The sequence below is a fragment of the Micromys minutus genome, assembly GCF_963924665.1.
Source record: "Micromys minutus genome assembly, chromosome: X".
Taxonomy (NCBI): Eukaryota; Metazoa; Chordata; class Mammalia; order Rodentia; family Muridae; genus Micromys; species Micromys minutus.
The window spans coordinates 30,224,303-30,243,073 of NC_137970.1; the positions used below are offsets into that span (position 1 = coordinate 30,224,303).

The 18,771-nt window shown below is 39.1% G+C and overlaps 1 protein-coding gene across 2 annotated transcripts in view; it reads right to left on the reverse strand.

Annotated features, from left to right (window-relative positions):
* SH3KBP1 (SH3 domain containing kinase binding protein 1) overlaps positions 1–18,771 on the reverse strand; it is a 338,970-nt gene that overhangs the window by 124,436 nt on the left and 195,763 nt on the right. The gene's annotated exons all lie outside the window — the stretch shown is intronic.

Sequence of the window (18,771 nt, forward strand, 5' to 3'; positions counted from 1 at the left end):
ACCACCAGCTACTTATCCCTTATTCTCAACCTGATCATCATGATTCATATTACAGGGTCTCTTTATCTGCCATGGGTGGAATCGAGGAACAGTGTCAAGCACTGTGACGTCTCCTCTCATCGTAGATTTTGCTCAGCCAACTGTCTTTGCTGTGACGACTAAGTTTTGTCCTCAAGTCCTGATATCTAATGTTTGGTCGAAAGTAGTTTTCATGGGGGCTGGAAAGATAGCTCAGATTCACTGAACACCTCTCAGATCCACCATCTCCCTACCCAAACAAGTTCATCCTCTCTCTAACTATAAATGGACTTCTAGACTGGCTTTATATTTTAGCTATTGTGAGCACTATAGCAGTAGATGTGCATTTCTAGAATATGCTGATGTATTCATTCAGGGATATACCCAGGATGATGATAAATGATGTAACTGGAAAAAAAGATGGTTCAGTAGTTAAGAGAACTTGCTGCTCTTATATTGGACCCAGGTTCAGTTCCCAGCATATATGTGTGGCTCACAACCATTCAGAATGCCAGTTCCAGATCATCTGATGCCATCTATGGGTAAGAGGCACAGATATCATGTATATATGCATCATATATATATATATATATACATATATATATATATATAGGTAAAATACAGACATATATTAAAATATATAAATCTAAAATATTTTTTTAAAACCCAAATTTTTATTTACTGCCTTATCTCATAGTTTCTCAGGGTATCTCTGGCCTCTTTGTCATCAATTCCATTCCATGGCCAGGTCAACCACCATAAGATTCCATAGAGTTGGGACAGGCAAAATTCAAAATTTGCTTACATACTGCTTTAGAACCCATGAAGCCACTTTTTTTATAATATGTAGAAACTTAGTGATCCATCTCTGACCTAGATGCCTCTCTCAGCCTCTTATTAACTTTCTTAGAACCTCATTTCATCTCTACCCAGACGTCTCTCCTCTTGGGCATAACAATTTAGGAGTGAAGGCCGCAAAAACCTGTGGTTGTTTGAACTCTTTTTTTTTTTTTTCTGTTTCTAATGGTGTTTAAAAGTAAAGCAGTTTGATAGTTTAGAAGCAAAATAAATTCATTATAAAATCAGACACGTGAGGCCTATGGGGCAGCTAGCTCTTCCAGCGCAGGGACTAGATAAGGATAAAAGCACTGTGCCTGGAAGAAATATGTGAACTTCTCCAGCACCTAAAGCCATGATATTTTTAGCAACATCACTTCATTGATTATCAGCTTCTAGTCGCAGCCTAGCAAAGGTACCCAAGAGAAGTTGTTTCCTGTTGGAAATTGAAAATAGCCTGACTAAGAAGGCAAAATAAAAAAGAACAGACCGAACAGATGCTTCCAAAACAAATGGAGCAAAACAGATTAAAATCACTGGTGAATGAAAATGCTTGGCTAGTGAAAGAATAAGAAAACCGAGCAGTAAATGCATCCTTTTCCACTGCTACGCTCCTCGGTGTAAATGAAGAAATTTCTAAGTGATACAGACCTCGGTTTTCTGCCATCACATTCCCAAACCCTGACAGATGAATTTCTAGTGCAAGTTTAATAGAGGTATCCCTTCAGAATCATAGGCCTTTTGATAAAAGAGAGCCGTTTACAGAAATCCTGGTGCGTGACTGGCTGATGAATTGTTATTTTTTAACTTGACTGTGAAGTGCCTATCGAAGTGTAGGAAGTACAGATGTGTAGAATAGTAGCTGGTACTGCTCTTCATGGCTAGAGTACACATTTATTTGAGGATCTGGCTTTCAATATGGAGAGCCTTAGCTAAGGAAAAAAATTTTGTACCAATTAAATGGGCTCCAATGCCACAAAGAAATATAAGACATGTTGCTGAGTAACTGAACTCTGCAATTTAAATTTGTTAAATGTAAGAAAACATAACACAATTCAGCTAAAGTCAGCAGAATAGTATGCTGGGTTCTCTCTCTCTCTCTCTCTCTGTCTCTGTCTCTCTGTCTCTGTCTCTGTCTTCTCTGTCTCTCTCTGTCTCTCTCTCTCTCTCTCTCTCTCTCTCTCTCTCTCTCTCTCTCTCTCTCTCTCTCTCGTAGCATTGAATATATTTCATCTACTCAGTCCCAGTTGGTCAGCATCATATTTTACATAGTTGAGAATATAAAAAAAATCAGGTTAAATACAAAAGTATGATCATTTCAATGGCCAGCCAGACATGTGCATGACTTTGGACACCATAAGCATATGTGCTATGAAATAATCATTAGTATCAGTAAAGAACCAAAGAGGACAGAATATTTACCAATAACTTTCTATATCCTATTGAAAAATATCAGTAAATATATTTATTATATATCATACATATATAATTACATATAAATAATTCAACCAATACTTTATAAAAGGAAAACATGCTGTTTCTTATTCCTGAGCAGTTCTATATAGTAGAAAACAAGAGTAAAATCAACCATATAGTTAGCTTTTTCCACTAAGAGAAAGTCACTTAGAATGAACAAAAGCACACAGAAGAAGAAAGTTTAACCTTCCAAATGAGGGACAAAACTAAATAAAAAGCAGGAATTCAACCAAGTACTTGGATATTACTATCTTTTTGTTCTTTCAGAGAGTGTGGAAGAGAAGTTCTTCCTTCAAACACTTTGCAATCTTTTGTAGTTATACAAATGTTCGGCTGGTTTGAGGCAAAAGACCTTTTCCCTGATGTTAGCATTCTAAGATCTACCCCACAGTTACCTGGCAACAGCCAGGTCGTCCTGACTCACTATAAAAGGGGCTTCTAGCCCCCTTTTCTCTCTTTTGCTCTCTTGCTCTTGCCTTCCTGCCCCACTCTCTTCCCATTCCCCCCCCCCAGCCACATGCTCATGGCCAGTCTCTACTTCTCTACTCCTCCCTCCCTCCCCCCTCTGCCTTTCTCTGCCCCTACTACTCTCTCAACTCCTCTCCCCATGCCCTGAATAAATTCTATTCTGTACTATACTGATGTGTACCTGGTCCCTGGAGGCGGGGAGATGCCTAAACTTGAGCCTGCTGAGGTACCCCCTTCCTCCACACCCCACCACACCCCCATAGAACATACCTCCTTTCTTTATCTTTTTATAAACACATCACCTGACCCTTTAATTCCCCAGTTATCAGAGGGAAAAAAAGTGCTGTCTTTCTCCTTTCGTGATGGCAAATAAATACATGCTAAACACCTGACATTTACTAAGATAGCTATCATGAAAATCAAAACAAAAGCAGAAAATAGTATGGACAGGTGAGGATGCAGAAAAACCATGTGGATGGCCGATGAGAAGGAAATGTGGTATCACCACTATAGAAAGCAGTATGAAGGTTCCTCAGAGCTTTAGAATTAGAATAAGCACGTGATCCAGTATATAAAGTCATAAAGAGAGCTGAATGGAGTTTCCTAGAGGTTTAGGGGAGGGTGTTTTTAATGGGATGAGGTTTCATTCTAGAGATCAATAGTAGGATGGAAGCATGATGCTATGAATGGAGCTAATGGCACTCTGGAGTTGTTGAGGTTTTTGGTTTGCTTTTGCTCCGTTTGAGACAGAGTTTGTATTTGTAGCTCAGGCTGGAACTCACTATAGAGACCTGACTTGCCTTGAACTTAAGAGATCCTTCCTGCCTTTTCCTGTGCAATGCTGGGATTACAGATGTCTACTACAATCCCCAGTTGTCAAAAACATTTCAGAGTTATTTCTACTAAGAAGGAAAGATAAATGTGAAGGATTACAAAAATTGAACTTTTTATTGCACGGGTAGTTAAGAAACCATTTATTCATGCTATTTTCATTTAAAACAAAATAAATGTCAGATCAGCCATTAAACCTGGAAATTTCTCCTTTCAAAATTCAGCTTGAGGAGGCAGGCATGGCAAATTTATAATCCCAGAATGCAGGAGGTAGAAATGGGGGTGGGGGAGATCAGGAGTTCAAGATCATGCTCAGCTCATGGAACTCTGCCTCAAAACAAGAAAGAAAGAATGAAGGAACAAAGGAAAAAAGGGAGAGAACGAAGGAGGAAGGATAAGAATACTTATGTTGAGGAAATAAACAGATGAGATATCATACACACACACACACACACACACAAACACACACATAAAACATTATTGGATTTTTTTGTTTGAGATGAGGGCTTGTAGCACAGGCTGGCCTGAAACTATGTAGCCCAAAGTGGATTCAAATTTATGAAAATGTTCCTGCTTAAGCCTCCTGAGGGCTGGGACTGCAGATGTGAGCCATCACGCATAGCCTAAGAAAACATTCATAGTCTTTAATATTTCATTCTCACAGTATGAAAAGTTATTAAACACAGAAACAATCTAAACAGTTACCAAGTGAAGTGTAGTTCAATAAATGGTATTGCATTCTTTTGATGGCTAAAGACCTTAAAAATACCATGTAGTTATCGAACAGAAAAAAAGTGGGCCATAGCATATTAAGTTTTCTAAACAGCAAGGCAGAAGCCAGTCTGGTCTACAGAGTGAGCTCTAGGATAGGGAAGGCTACAGAGTAAAACCCTGTCCCAGAAAAAAACAAACAAACAAAATAGCAAAAACAAAAAATTACGATTTCAAGACAGGAAGCGTGTACTATATATACCCGTTATTGTAAGAATAGCAAGTGATTGTACCCTACATGCATATTCAGGCTCATAAAAAAATTAGAAAATACACATAAAATGTTAATTATAATTTCTCCAAATATGAAACAAAGAACAGACTCTAGTTCTTCATGTATCACTACAAAGAATTCTTGACGTGAGAGAAGCAACAATGCTATTTAGGTTTTGATAGACAAATGGATTCAGGAAGCACTCTCCTACAGCGAGGTAGCTTATCTCCTTGGAAACAAGACAGAAGGGTTGGGGCCAGCAGGTCACCCTGCCTTTGCCATCTCTAGGGTCTTTCTGGAGAGCCAGATAAGTTCCCACCAGACTGTAACTTCTCAGTTTTCCCAGTCAGTACTTTACAAGGGCTCTCACCATTTCCTGGGGCTAAAGTTAAACAACTAAAGTCAGAAGGAATAGAAGGACCAGGAAAGAAGAGAGGAGAAGAACCAACGGAGAACAAAGCATAATGACGTAAATATATGAAAAGGCCAAGAGGAAGTCTATTATTTAGTATTCTGATATGAAAAATAACAACAAATAAACAGACAAAGTCCATCTAGAAGACCAGACCATTTCAGACTGCTTTCCCTAGGGGATCCTCCTAAGCTATTGCAAATGAACTTTATTCTCATCAATGCCTGAAGCTCTCTCATATATCTGCCTGTCTTCCTAAGCAAGCAACAGTTGCTGTTCAAAGAAAAAGAAAACTTTCAAGAAACTCATGTACTCTTAAATAATGGGCTGAAACAACTAGCTTCATTCTTGCTACATGATTTTCTCTTTAAAAAGGTTTCTAAAATGTTAAGTTAAAACCAATAGAAAATGATATGAAGGGTCATATTTTGCAGACCTTGTCTCTTCCTTAATTTCTTTTTTTTTTTTTCAGTGACATACAGGAACATGGAAGACACACAATAATCATAAGCCTTTACTTATCCTGTGGTTTATTTAGGGAATTTTATTTTGTGCCTGGAAAATAACAGACTTCTGCTTTTAGGTAGACAAATAATGAAGGAGTCAGAGAAACATGACCACCTTCTACAACTAACTTTTAGAAAAGCAAGTAATCCAGGCATACTCTATGCAAGAGTACATATATAGAAATGCTAAGCCCTGAAAAAGCAAGCATCTTCATCTCTAAAAAGCACTACTCACAGTTTCTTCATTCACAAGGAAAACTCCAAAATGTTTGTGAGGCCCCCCAGGGGTGAAATGTCCCTCTGCTGGCTTGCTCTGTGGAGATGTTCTTTTCTCCTAAACTAACCTGAAGAACAAGCTATATTTGTTCACTACACAAACATCTGTAATTGCTAAACATCTCTGTGACATGGTGTAACAGTTAGTTACTGCTTGTGCAAACTGCCCATCTAAATTACTCTCTGCCGTATGAGCACATGAAAACTAAGACACAAAGAAATTGGAAACATCTGTAAAAATTAATAGCCAAATTGACCAACAACACCGTGGGGTGGGATTGGGGAGGTGCTGTCAAAAACAAACTAAATAGCTCCAGTACAACATTAGAATTTAGGAAATCACCCTTACATTGGAAAGGTTCTTTCTGAACACATCCAAGAATGACTCTCCCCCTCCACTGTGGGATTTCAGCTAGCCCAAACATCATCATTTTAACACACCAGTGTAAATACAGAACAAGGCCTGCTATAAAATGCTATGGATAAGATACAGATTAAAAGGCTCTATTTCTTCTCTAAAAGTAAAAAGAAAGAAATACCTCTTCTCCCATCCTGCAGCCAGCCTCGTCGTCTCTTCAGTTTGTAAAGGTCCCAGAACTACCCTGAAATCCTCCCACTTCCTTCAAACAGCCAAAGGCTCGGAGCCTGAGGACCCAGCCTAATCCTGAGTCATACTTGGGACCAAATGAGGAATAGGGAGAACAAAGCTTGCATTTGTTTATGGTTCAGGAAGCCAGGCCGATTCATAGCTTGGGTGGCTTCTCCAGAAGTCCTCCTCCCTCGCCTACATCCCTGCCCTAATGTAGGTTGCCTCCCAGTGCCCAAAGGTGTGACCACACCAACAAGAAACACACAGAGAGTATTTATTGGCAGAACCCAGTGACCACTTGCGTGTGTAGTGTGTGTGTGTGTGTGTATGTCTGTGTGTGTGTGTTTTAAATGCCAGAGGGGAAATAAAAATCTATCTTTCAACAGATTATATGTCGGGGGACTTGGGGATATATAAAATATGGTATGTTACAAAAAGTACCAATACTTTTATGGAAATAAAATTAGTCATACTTTACAAAATTTTTTTTTTAAAAAACTAAAGGGAAAATAGCACTGACTTTATGGATATGCTTCCCTTAGGATACATCATGTCATCAGAATTGTCCCAATTGTACGGAATGAAGTATTTAAATATCAATCTTGTTTTCCCGTAAATGAGATACCATATGAATCACCATTTTAATGACTTCAGAGCCCACTGATAAAGAGTTCAAACTCTAGAGCCAGAACATAATATGAAAGTTGCAAGTAGGTCATTCCCAAGCTATATAATCTTGAACAAATTAGATTTTGTTCACCTTAATTCCCTTATCTATAAAATGGGACTAATGAAACAGCGCATGTGCAAGACTCTGGGCTCAATTTTATGCATTACAGAAACAAGAACTGCAAGAGTCATCACAGTGGCCACAGACCTACTTGGTTGTCTAGGTGACTAAATGATATACAGAAGACCAAATGTTTGCAGAAGAATTTGGCACACAGGAAGAGCCATATTAACCACTACTACAAGTTCAGGACTTCATAAATCAACAGTATCTTCTTCTTGCCATTTTTTTTTGGTATTCTTAGACCTTGATGTCCTATGCAGTTATGAAACATGGCTAATTTTTAAGTCTTTTAATTAAACTAACTTAAAAAAATAATACATTCTATACTTACTAACAGCAGGCACTGTGGCCAACCCTGGGATAGCTTTAAATTAGATGCTTCTTCAGTCCTCAAAAAATGTATAATCTGAGTAAATAGAACCCAGATCTGCTTCTACCACATACCTAAAACAAAGGTGGCAGCCATCACTGGGTAGGAATTATAAATGTGATGCAAGTGCTAGGGAATTAGCATTTGGAAGGCAGATAAGAGAGACACTTTAATACACAACAAAGATATATGCACCACAATGTTCATAGCGGCTCTATTTATAATAGCCAGAAGCTGGAAGGAACCCAGATGTCCTTCAGAAGACGAATGGATACAAAAATTGTGGTACATATACACAATGGAATACTACTCAGCCACCAGAAACAATGACTTAACCAAATTCTTAAGAAAATGGCTGCATCTAGAGAATATCATCCTGAGTGAGATAACCCAGTCACAAAAGAACAGACATAATATGCAGTCACTGATAGTGGGATGCTAACCCCAGAGGCTTGCACTCCCCCAGAAACAACTCACAGACTGTATGAAGTCCAAGAAATAAAGAAAACAAAAAATATACATATATTCACAAAACAAGAAGACTTTGACTATTTCCATGTTGCGTTTTGTTTTGTATGTACTTTACCCTTATTGTAACTATTAGGTTTTCAATGCATACTGTCAAGCCCTTGAAAAAAATCAAGTACTGACTAAAAAACATATTCACATGGTTTTATGTAAAATTTATTTTAATGTCTGAAAAAACAGTACTGACAAAAATGTATAATTTTAAGCAAAAAATGTTTAAAATCTTTACATTTATCTTTGTTTTGCAAAATAAAGTCGTTAAAAAAAAAGAAAGTATCTTATCAAAACCCAATTAGGATGAGAAAGAACATACTGGGCAGCCCAGAGGAATTTCAATTCATTTCTTTAGACTCTCCTCCCGCAGAGAAGTACTGTATAACTCCCCAAAGGGTTTGCAGAGTGACTTCTTCCAAATGAGTTTAGTACAGAAAGAAGGCAAAATAAAATAAAAGATGACAACAAACCTTCCGGGGGACAAAACTGTCCATCCTCACCTCAGTAAGGTAACTAAGGTCATCACTGAAAATGAAGTTATTCTGATATCATGAGCCCTCAGCACCTGATTTAACATTGAATAAGCCTCCATCATGAGAAAACCTTCAGACAAATGGGCAATTTATGAACATTCTACAAAACTCACAATTGCTGAGGTCACCAAAACAAGAGGAATCTAAGGAGTCAGGGGTAAATATAATGCAGTATCCTGAATGACACCATAGAATTAAAGAAAAAAGACAATGGATAAAACTAAGGGCACAGAAATAGAGTTAGGGCTTTAATTAATAATCACATAGTGACATTGGCTCATGCACTGCCACAGATGTAATATGAATAGAAGCTGTTAACAGTAGTGAAAGCTCTGCATGAGATATGTAGAAATTCTGGTATTACTTTACCACTTGTCTATAAACCTAGAATTATTCTACATGAAGAGCTAATTTAAAAACTAATTAGAAAACCAACAAATTAAAAGGGGAGCACGGTGGCATAAATCTGTAATACCAGTACCTGGAAAACAGAGACAAGAAGCCGAGGAGTAGGAAAGTCCATCCAGAGACTGCCCCACCTGGGGATCCATCCCATATATAGTCACCTAACCCAGTCACTATTGCTGATGCCATGAAGTCCATGCTGACAGGAGCCTGATATGAATGTCTCCTGAGAGGCTCTGCCAGAGTCATACAGATACAGAGGAGGATGCTTACAGCCACCCATTGGACCGAGCATGGGAATCCCAATGGAGGACTTAGAGAAAGGACTGTAGGAGCTGAAGGGCTTTGCAATCCATAGGAAGAATAACAATATCAACCAACCAGATTCCCCTGGGCTCCCAGGAACTAAACCATCAACCAAAAAGTACACATGGAGAGACCCATGGTTCCAGCCACATATGTAGCAGAGGTTGACCACATCTAGCATCAATAGGAGGAGAAGCCCTTGGTCCTGTGAAGGCTTATTTCCCCAGTGTAGGGGAATGTCAGGGTTTTGAGATAGAAGTGTGGGGGTAGGTGAATGGGTGGGGGAGCATCCTCATAGAAGCAGGGGGGAAGGAGGATGGGAGAGGGGGGAACCCAGAAAGAGGATAACATTTGAAGTGTAAATACATAAACTATCCAATTAAAAAAAAGATAACACAGAGAAACCAGAAGGAAAACAAAAAGAAGCTAAGGAGTTCAAGGCTATCTACAGCTTTATGGTGAGCTCAAAGTCATGTTGGGCTACAAGAGACCCCATCTCAAAGAGTCTAAATAAATACTAATTAGGGCAGGTAGCTGTGCATAGCACCACACACCTATAATCTCAGCATTTGTACGGTAGGGCAGGAGGTTTATAGGCATTCGGGGCTAGCCTGGACTCATAGTGAGTATGAATATAGCCTGGGTACCATGACAGCTTATTTGAAAGCAACAACAACAAAACTAACTGGGAAGATGAATTTGTTGAAATGCATAGAGGTATTATTTATTCATATTCACAATTATGTGCGTGCTTACAGAAATGCAAATATATTTCAACAATACCCTCCTAATTTATTCTTATTCGCCCCGCCCCCATACCACCCATGGCAACAAAGACAATAGAATGTTGACTCTTGGCTTTTTGGTTTCCCAAATACACAGAACAATTTTCTTTGAAAGAAAATTTGGCTCATCTGTCAGTTCTGCTGCCAACTGAGGCAATGGCAGCCTGGCCGAAAGTGTGTGCATGAGGTGGGCCCATCTGCCCCTTTCCAGGAGCTACTAGAAGCTCCTGGTGCCTGGCCAATTAGTCATCAACCACAGAGCCCTGGGCTGGCAACTCTCCCAGCTACTTCCTCTTCAATCTCTTCTCCACATTCTCAGGCACCTCCCTAGTTATCTCTCTAAAGTGCAAATCATGGCACTGCACAGCTGAACTCCTCCACCAACATGCCAGCCCACCAAGAGAAAGTGTAGCCTATAAGCAGACTAGAAAACTCCTGTGGAAAGGGGCACCAATTTCTTCCAGCTGCCTACCACCATCACTACCCGACTGTCCGTGAGCTCCAGCCCAGCCTACTTATTTGCTCCTTCAATGGAACCATGCTTTCTCCCGACTGCCAATTCCATCACTTCCCACCATCTTTGAACACTCTGCTCAGTTACTGCTTTGCCTTGAAAATATCTTTGGCTACTCCCTTACTTTTCACCACCCCAGGAAATTCCTTTCTGCCTGATTCTCCCAGATACTATAGGCACAACTCCACTAGTCCTTGTCCTTGCCTTATATGGACCTTTGTATATACAAGTTTGTCAGATCAAGTGACAATCTACACAGGCAAAGAGGTATATACCTGTAAACCCAGAACTTGAAAGGCAGAAACAGGAGCATCGAGAGTTCATTATCATCCCCCACCTACATAGTGGGTTAAAAATGAGCCTAGGGTCCATGATAGCCTGTCTCAAACAAAATATAAATAAAAGGGTTTGAGACAATCCATGGTATCAGATGAGAAACTTAGAAATAATGACTGAGCCAAAGTATGACTTTGGTAAGAAGTGTTAAATTCCAATTACCTAGATCATATCTACCTGACTTCTAATCAATAATCATCCAGGCAACCAAATAAGCAAAACACTTTGCACCTAATCTGCAAATACATCATCTAGGGCAATGTTTCTCCACTTTCTTAATGCTGTGACTCTTTAATACAGTTCATCATGTTGTGGTGACCCCCAACCATAAATATATTTTCATTTGCTACTTCATTACTATACATTTGTTACTGTTTATAAATTATAATGTAAATATCTGATCTACAGGATATGATGTGTGAGGGAAACCCACAGGTTGAGAACCACTGGTCTGCACATACCACCCAGTCTCATTTGATGTCATCTCAGGGCTCCACTGATGATCTGTACAAGAAATTTGGTGATGCTTCAGTAAAGGAGTAAGTGAGGCAGTTAATGAATAAATGAAAAAAAAAAAAAGGAATTTCCAGCTAGACCATGAGTGCACCAGAAGCGCAATGAGCTTTCCTTTATAATTTTAACTGGATTAAGACAAAACACAGTCTTCACTTATTTACTGAAGACCAATGACACATAGAGTTTTAACAATGTTTTTCAAGCAATTGTAAATACAGCGGTGACTAATGCAGACAAGGTCCCAAATTATGACATTTTACTTTCTAGTGGCTGACATTTAAGACTTGGTAATATGAAACAAACAGTTGCCACAAATATAGCAAAAATTGAGTCTACTTCTTAGAGTTTGCAATCTCCCATCATCAAAAGGTTTTAAAATATCAGGTTGGAGAGATGGCTCTGTTGCTAAAGTATTTGCTACACAAGCATGAGGACTTCTTAGCACTTAGGGAGAACCAGACATGGCAGGGTGAACTTATAAACTTGATGGTGAGGAGGTCCAGGCAGATAGATCCCTAGAACTCATAGCCAAACTGATTAGCTTCAGGTTCAGTGTGAGACCCTGTCCCAACAAGAGGTGAAACCCAGGCAAGGAAGCACTTGCCTTTAATCCTAGCATATGGGAAACAGAGGCAATCAGATCTCTGTGAGTTGGGAGCTAGCCTGTTCTACAATAGTGAGTTCCAAACCAGCCAGAGCAACACAGTGAGAATGCTTTAAAATAAGACAGAGAATGACTGAAGAAGATACCTGGCATATGGATTTATATGTTACATAAAGTATCCCCTCCCTCAGTAATGGTCCTAGAAAAGGAAAGGTATTGGTATTTATAACTGTTCCTTTCTAGTATAAAGAACTTGAAGTGATTAGTATATAAGTACTTTTATAACCATTGTACACATTTACTTAATCCTCATACCACACCCAAGTGACAGATCATCTTTTTATTCTAATTTTAAAGATGAAAAACATAAAGCATTGAGTCACCAACTTGCCTTCTATGGGAGCCAAGTTGGGATTTGAACCTATCCTATCTGACCTGACTGTTTAATAACTATTGGTATCCCTAAAACCACAAATCACAGCCTGTGTGTGTGTGTGTGTGTGTGTGTGTGTGTGTGTGTGTGTGAGAGAGAGAGAGAGAGAGAGAGAGAGAGAGAGAGAGGGAGGGAGGGAGGGAGGGAGGGAGGGAGGGAGGGAGGGAGGGAGGGAGGGAGGGAGGGAGGGAGGGAGGGAGGGAGAGAGAGAGAGAGAGAGAGAGAGAGAGAGAGAGAGAGAGAGAGAGAGAGAGAGAGAGAGGGAGAGGGAGAGGGAGAGGGAGAGGGAGAGGGAGAGAGAGAGTTTTGAAATGGGACTTCACATAGCCTCAAGCTGACTTCAAACCTACTATGTAGCTGAGGGTGATCTTAAACTGTGTACCCTACAGCCTCCACCTCCAAGTAATTGGATTACATACAACCCTGCAGGAAAACACCTGGTTTATGCGATGCTGAAGGTCAAAAGCTAGGATTTCTGCATGTTGGGCAAGCACTCTACCAACTGAACCACTATTCCCAGTCTGTAGAAATACAATAGTAAGATCTTCTGAGACTGTACATCTTGGTAACGGTCTGGCTGCAATTAAATATTTTTTGGAAAATACATTAGGCTGAGTGTTTCACAAGGTACATGTCAAGCAAACATAAATAGTAGAAAACATGCAACCTGTCAAAAAATAACCCTTGGGGATACAGAGATGGCTCAGTACTTAAAAGCACATATTGTTCTTCCAGAGGACCAAAGTTTTATGCCTAGCCCCGACATCAGGCACCTTACAACCATGTAAGATCTTCCAGCTCTAGTGGATCTGATGTGCTCTTCTGACTGCCAAGGGCAACTGTACTCACACAGTGTATATGGCTTACTTGCATGTATGTTATTTTAAAGTATGTACACATACATGCACATACTTTAAAATAACAATAATAATCTTTAAAAACCTGTAACATTGTTAACTATTCCCTACCACCCCCCCCCCTCATTTTCCTAGACAAGGAAACATGGATACAATGACTGAAGTCTAAAAATCCCATACGTTTCATTTAACCAGTAAGCATAATAATACCATCTGCTCATAGAAAGCCCTGGAGTTTGCAATTACTCTAAAGATGCCATATAATCTTATCTTTTTATCCATCTGCGGAATATTCAATAATCAAAGTCTTAGATGAGTTTTTTAAAATCTTGCCCAATTGTATTTTATTAGTCAAAGAATATATTAGCTCTTGGGGCTCACAAGAGCTTATTTCTCTTCAAAGAATTAGAGATTATGATTGTTTGAATGAAAACAGTGCTTATAGACTCATATATTTGAATACTTGGTCCACAGTTGATAGAACTATTTGGAAAGGGTTAGGAGGTGTGGCATTATTGGAGGAGGTGTGTCACTGGGGTTGAGGTTTCAAAACCGAAATCATTTCCAGTTAGCTTTCTCTGCCTCCTGCTTGAGAATCAAAATGTAAACCTTCAGCTAGTAGCAGCCCCATGCCTGCCTGATTGCTGCCATGCTCCCACAAAATGATGGCTATAGATTTTCCCCAAAGTTTAAGCCCTACACAAGCTCTTCTGTAAATTGACTTGGTTGTGATGTCTTGTCACAGCAATAGAAATGCAACTAACAGGGAGAGAGATTTCTTATCTTAAAATTTTTAATTAAGAGATGGAGGGAGGGAGAAAGTGCCACAGTGCATTGTATAGAGGTCAAGGGATGGGTTGCAGGAGTGAGTTTTCTCTTTCCACCTTGGGGGTCCTGGGGACCAAACTTAAGTTACTAAGCAAGTACTCTTACCTGCTGAGCAATCTGCTTGGCTCCCCACCTCTTATTTACAAAAGAGATTATTACTTTGTTTGTTTGCTTGAGATACAGTCTTGCTATTTAGCACTAAATTGCACTAGAAATTATATAGACCAAGCTGGCCTTGAATTTGCAGTGGTCACCTATCTCAGCCTCCAGTCTTGGGAATACAGGCAGGTAACACTATATCCAGCTAAGACTGTCACTAGATACTTATCTGGTTTAATTCTACTATAAAGTTTAATGAATTTTTACTAGACTAGATAAAGAGACTATCAGAGATATGAATGAAAATATTAAAATTCTCCTACCTGCAATTTGGTTGATTGAACCAACTGATTTGCAATTTCCATTTACATACAATTTAAATTTTAATTCTCTGCCACAGGCAAATGTTTCAATGTTGATACCATAAAGGCATTAATTTGAGTGACTGTAATTCTATAAATAAGATAGGAGTCAATAGGAGTTTTAAAAAAAGAGACTGCCACAAATAAAAAAGTAGTAGAAAATTAAAAACAACAACAACAACAAAATCCTTTCAAGAAAGAGATGTCAGAAGTCACTAATAGAAATCAACTAAACCAGGAAGGTGTAGGACAAAAGGTTCTTAAAAGGTTTCTCTGTAAGACACATTTTAACTACCAACCTGTAAAACCACAAAACTTCAAGGTATCTTTTCCAACCCTCTGAAAACACTGGCTTCCAGATGATTAGAGGAGCCAAGACTAGTCAGGACTTTAGAATCCAAATGTAGAATAAGTTGGTACAAAAATCATGAATATTCTGTATAGAAATCCATACTAAGTTAGGTCCTGGGTCTCACCCAAATATCTGCAGCTTACAGACATGTGTATCACACTTGCCACTCCTTTACCTAAGTGTTTAATGTTTAGTAATCTGAATGACTCACCAACAAATGCTCTAAACTGCTGAGCCATCTCTCCAGGTCCTTCAGACATATTAACACTTCTATCCGAGCTTAGTTTTAATGAAACATTTCCTCAAAAGTTTCCTTTTCTGTAATCTCTATTAAATGAAATTTGTAACTTATACAAAAATAGAGCATATATCAAACTCCTGTGTGTCACCTGTTTTTAATTACTATCAACTCATGAGCTAGATGGTATATGCCTGTAATCCCAGCATTTGAAAGGCAGAGGCTGGAGGACCAGAAGTTCAAGGCCATCCTTGGCTACACAAAAGTTTGAATTCAGCCTTATGTACATGAAACCCTGTTTCACAAAATACAGGAAAACATCAATTCATCACCAATCTTGTCTTCTCTACAGCATTTCATCTGCAAATATTTCAGCTAAATAGTACATTAAACAAATTGTTCACAGGCATATCTATCTTTTAGTATTATGTGAGGTCCCTCCTTATATCTTAATAAGAAAAGCAAGAATAACAATATGCATTGGTTTTTGTTTGGCTGGTTGGCTTGTTGTTTTGAGAAACTGACTAATTATATCAGGCTCGCCTTGAATTTTCAATTATTCTGCTTCAGTCTCCCAAGTGTCAGGATTAAGGTGTACAGCATCAAGCCTGGTTTCACTACTTCTTTGTTTCAGGGTTGGTAAAGGGCTCTTCACCTGACATGTAATCTAATTGTGAACTTTAAGCGTCACATATTAAACAGATGTATAGTGGCTTGGGAGATGCTCAGTTGGTAAAATGCCTGCCATGCAAGCCTGAGGACCCAAGTTCGAATCTCCAGTAACCACTTAAAATTCAGACATGGTAGAAAAGCTCTGTAACCCCAGCACTGGGAGGCAGAGACATACAAATACATGGAGTTTACTGGACAATCAACCTGACCAACAAGTGAGCTTCAGGTTTGATGAGGAAGCCCTGTGGAAAAATACAGTATAAAGAAATCAAGAGACACACCCCAATGTTGACTTCTGGCCTCCAAGTTTACACACCCCAACATCCATACCCGAGAGAGAGAGAGAGAGAGAGAGAGAGAGAGAGAGAGAGAGAGAGACAGAGACAGAGACAGAGACAGAGAGGGAAAGAGATACAGAGAGAGACAGAGGGAGACACAAACACACAGAGAGAAAAACAGAGAGAAAGACACAGTGAGACAAACAGAGACACACACACACACACACACACAGAGAGAGAGAGAGAGAGAGAGAGAGAGAGAGAGAGAGAGAGAGAGAGACAGATACAGAGAGAATTATCTACTGATCCAGAGAATTGGGTCTTAATACTTCATAAAGTTGGATGGAAATTATAAGTATGGTACTTGAAGTAATCAAAGATAATTGGATTCCTTTTTTCCTCATACAAATGATCAAGTCAGCCCCATCAGAAGGTCAACTACCCCACCCTAAGTGAGAGACAAGGTTTGGCTTCACATGCCAAATTTTGTCATGCAGGATCCAATTTGTGCTTCTACAAAATGAAAGCAACAAACCCCATTTTAAAAGGAAAGTTTCTTCTTTAAATATAAATATTGAATAAAAAACTATCTCAAAAATGAAAAGAACCAGATTGTATTCTAATAAAACAGTATCACTCATCAGCTCTCAAGTCAGATTATATAATAACACAATGGCTCCATAAATCTATGTAAGTACCCACTGCATCAACAACAGGGAGCAGAGATCATGTTAAATCATTTCAGATGTTGAAAATGTTGCCTGCAGCCAGTCAAACAAACTGCGAAGTTTATGTTTGCTCCCAAGACTTCGCACTGGGTTAAAGAAACTTCTAGCACATGGTTTCACTCTGCAAGGAATCAGAAATCAGAACACATACACATACACCCACATACATAACACACATACCTTCAGAGTTCATAACTCTGGTAAAGTTTCATGTCACTACTACCAAAGCACCAACTTCACTTCATAAAGAAACATTTAAGCACACAACTCACTGATTTTCAATTATGTACCTGCTTTAACTTTTCCACCCAGCTCCCTCATTCTACAGATGTCTGCAATCTCCAAAGTACCATGTTAATACATTTTGAAACATTACACCTTCCACAAATACTTATGTTTCATATACAGAGAGTGGAACAGTGAGTAGAAACAAGGGGCCCTATTAGGGTGATGAGTTACAGACAGGCAGATGCTAGGCATAGTTAAACAGAGGTGATGGAGTGTCCAAATCTATTAGTCAGACACATCTGGAGGAGAAAAGGGGAAACAGAGATAGCAATACCTTTATCTGAGATGTGGGAGGAGAAGTTGTTGTTCATGACATGAATTAGATAGAAATGATAAAGAGGCATTCCATTCTTGGAAGAAATGTGCTACGACATAAACTTGGGAGAAGCTGGCATGAAGACACACATACCTTTAGTCTTAGCAGTTGTGGTATTGGAGAAGTTGCTTGAACTCAGGAGTTCAAAGGTCATAAGGTGAGATCTCACCTCAAGAATAAACAAGCTGGGGCTTGGGAAATAGCTCAGCAGTTAACACTTGCCACACAAGCAAGAGGTGCCCAGAACCTTTGTAAAAATGACATGGGTATGGTCACTCTTCTCTAACTCTAGCCTCAACATGCAGAGCTAGGATCTGCAAAACATGCTGGCTAGTAAGATTTGCTCTATCTTTAAGCTCTGTATTTGACTGATAAACCCTGACTCAATGAATAGAGTGGGGAGAAGAGAGGTTCCTGATTCTGCCATCAGTTTTCTTCACATGCTCAAATGTGAACATGCATATAGATATACTCACACACATGTAAAAACATACAGGAAGAACAAGGCTCATGTTTGACACTGATATAATAACTCAATATATTATTGTCAGCTAAAACAAATATTTTTAATTGTAATAATAAGACACACATATACACACCATGTCCCCTTGATTAAGGCAATAGTTAGATTCTTTTCAAATACTTGAACAAAAAAAAATGGAGAAAAAACTCCACTATCATCTCTTCTCAAGATCAGTACTCACTTTTTTTGTGGCTACTTCACAGAATCTGAATGTGACCATGGGAAAGAAAACTGTTAAGTTCAGACACTAACATCATAGTTTTCAGATCATAGGCAACATCACATATCAATAATTGAAAAAGAAAAAAAAACTTGTGCAGGGACACTTCAACAAAGGAAGAGTTTAAGTGAAGCATGCTCCAATTTCCTCCTTTGTGCCTTTTCTCTAAGGGACTAAATGTCCAAAGTGCCCCCACTCCATAGAAGTTATTTCCAATGCTTGGTGGCATTAGGGAAGGTTGCTAGGGGCGGGTGGATAGTGCAGGTTCTGCAGCTGCAGCTGCTGATGCAACCTTTCAATTTTGGCCTCACTGTGTAATGAAAATCACGAAACAATGATAGACGTGAATTAGAAATGTTGCCAGTGCCCTATCCCAAACCTGCTGGCACAAGCGTCAAAGCAAAAATCTTAACACTAAATCAAATTAACAAACATTTCTTAAACACAGCACGAGTGGAGCTTATTATAATTTGGAAAATTCCACAGTACTTATCA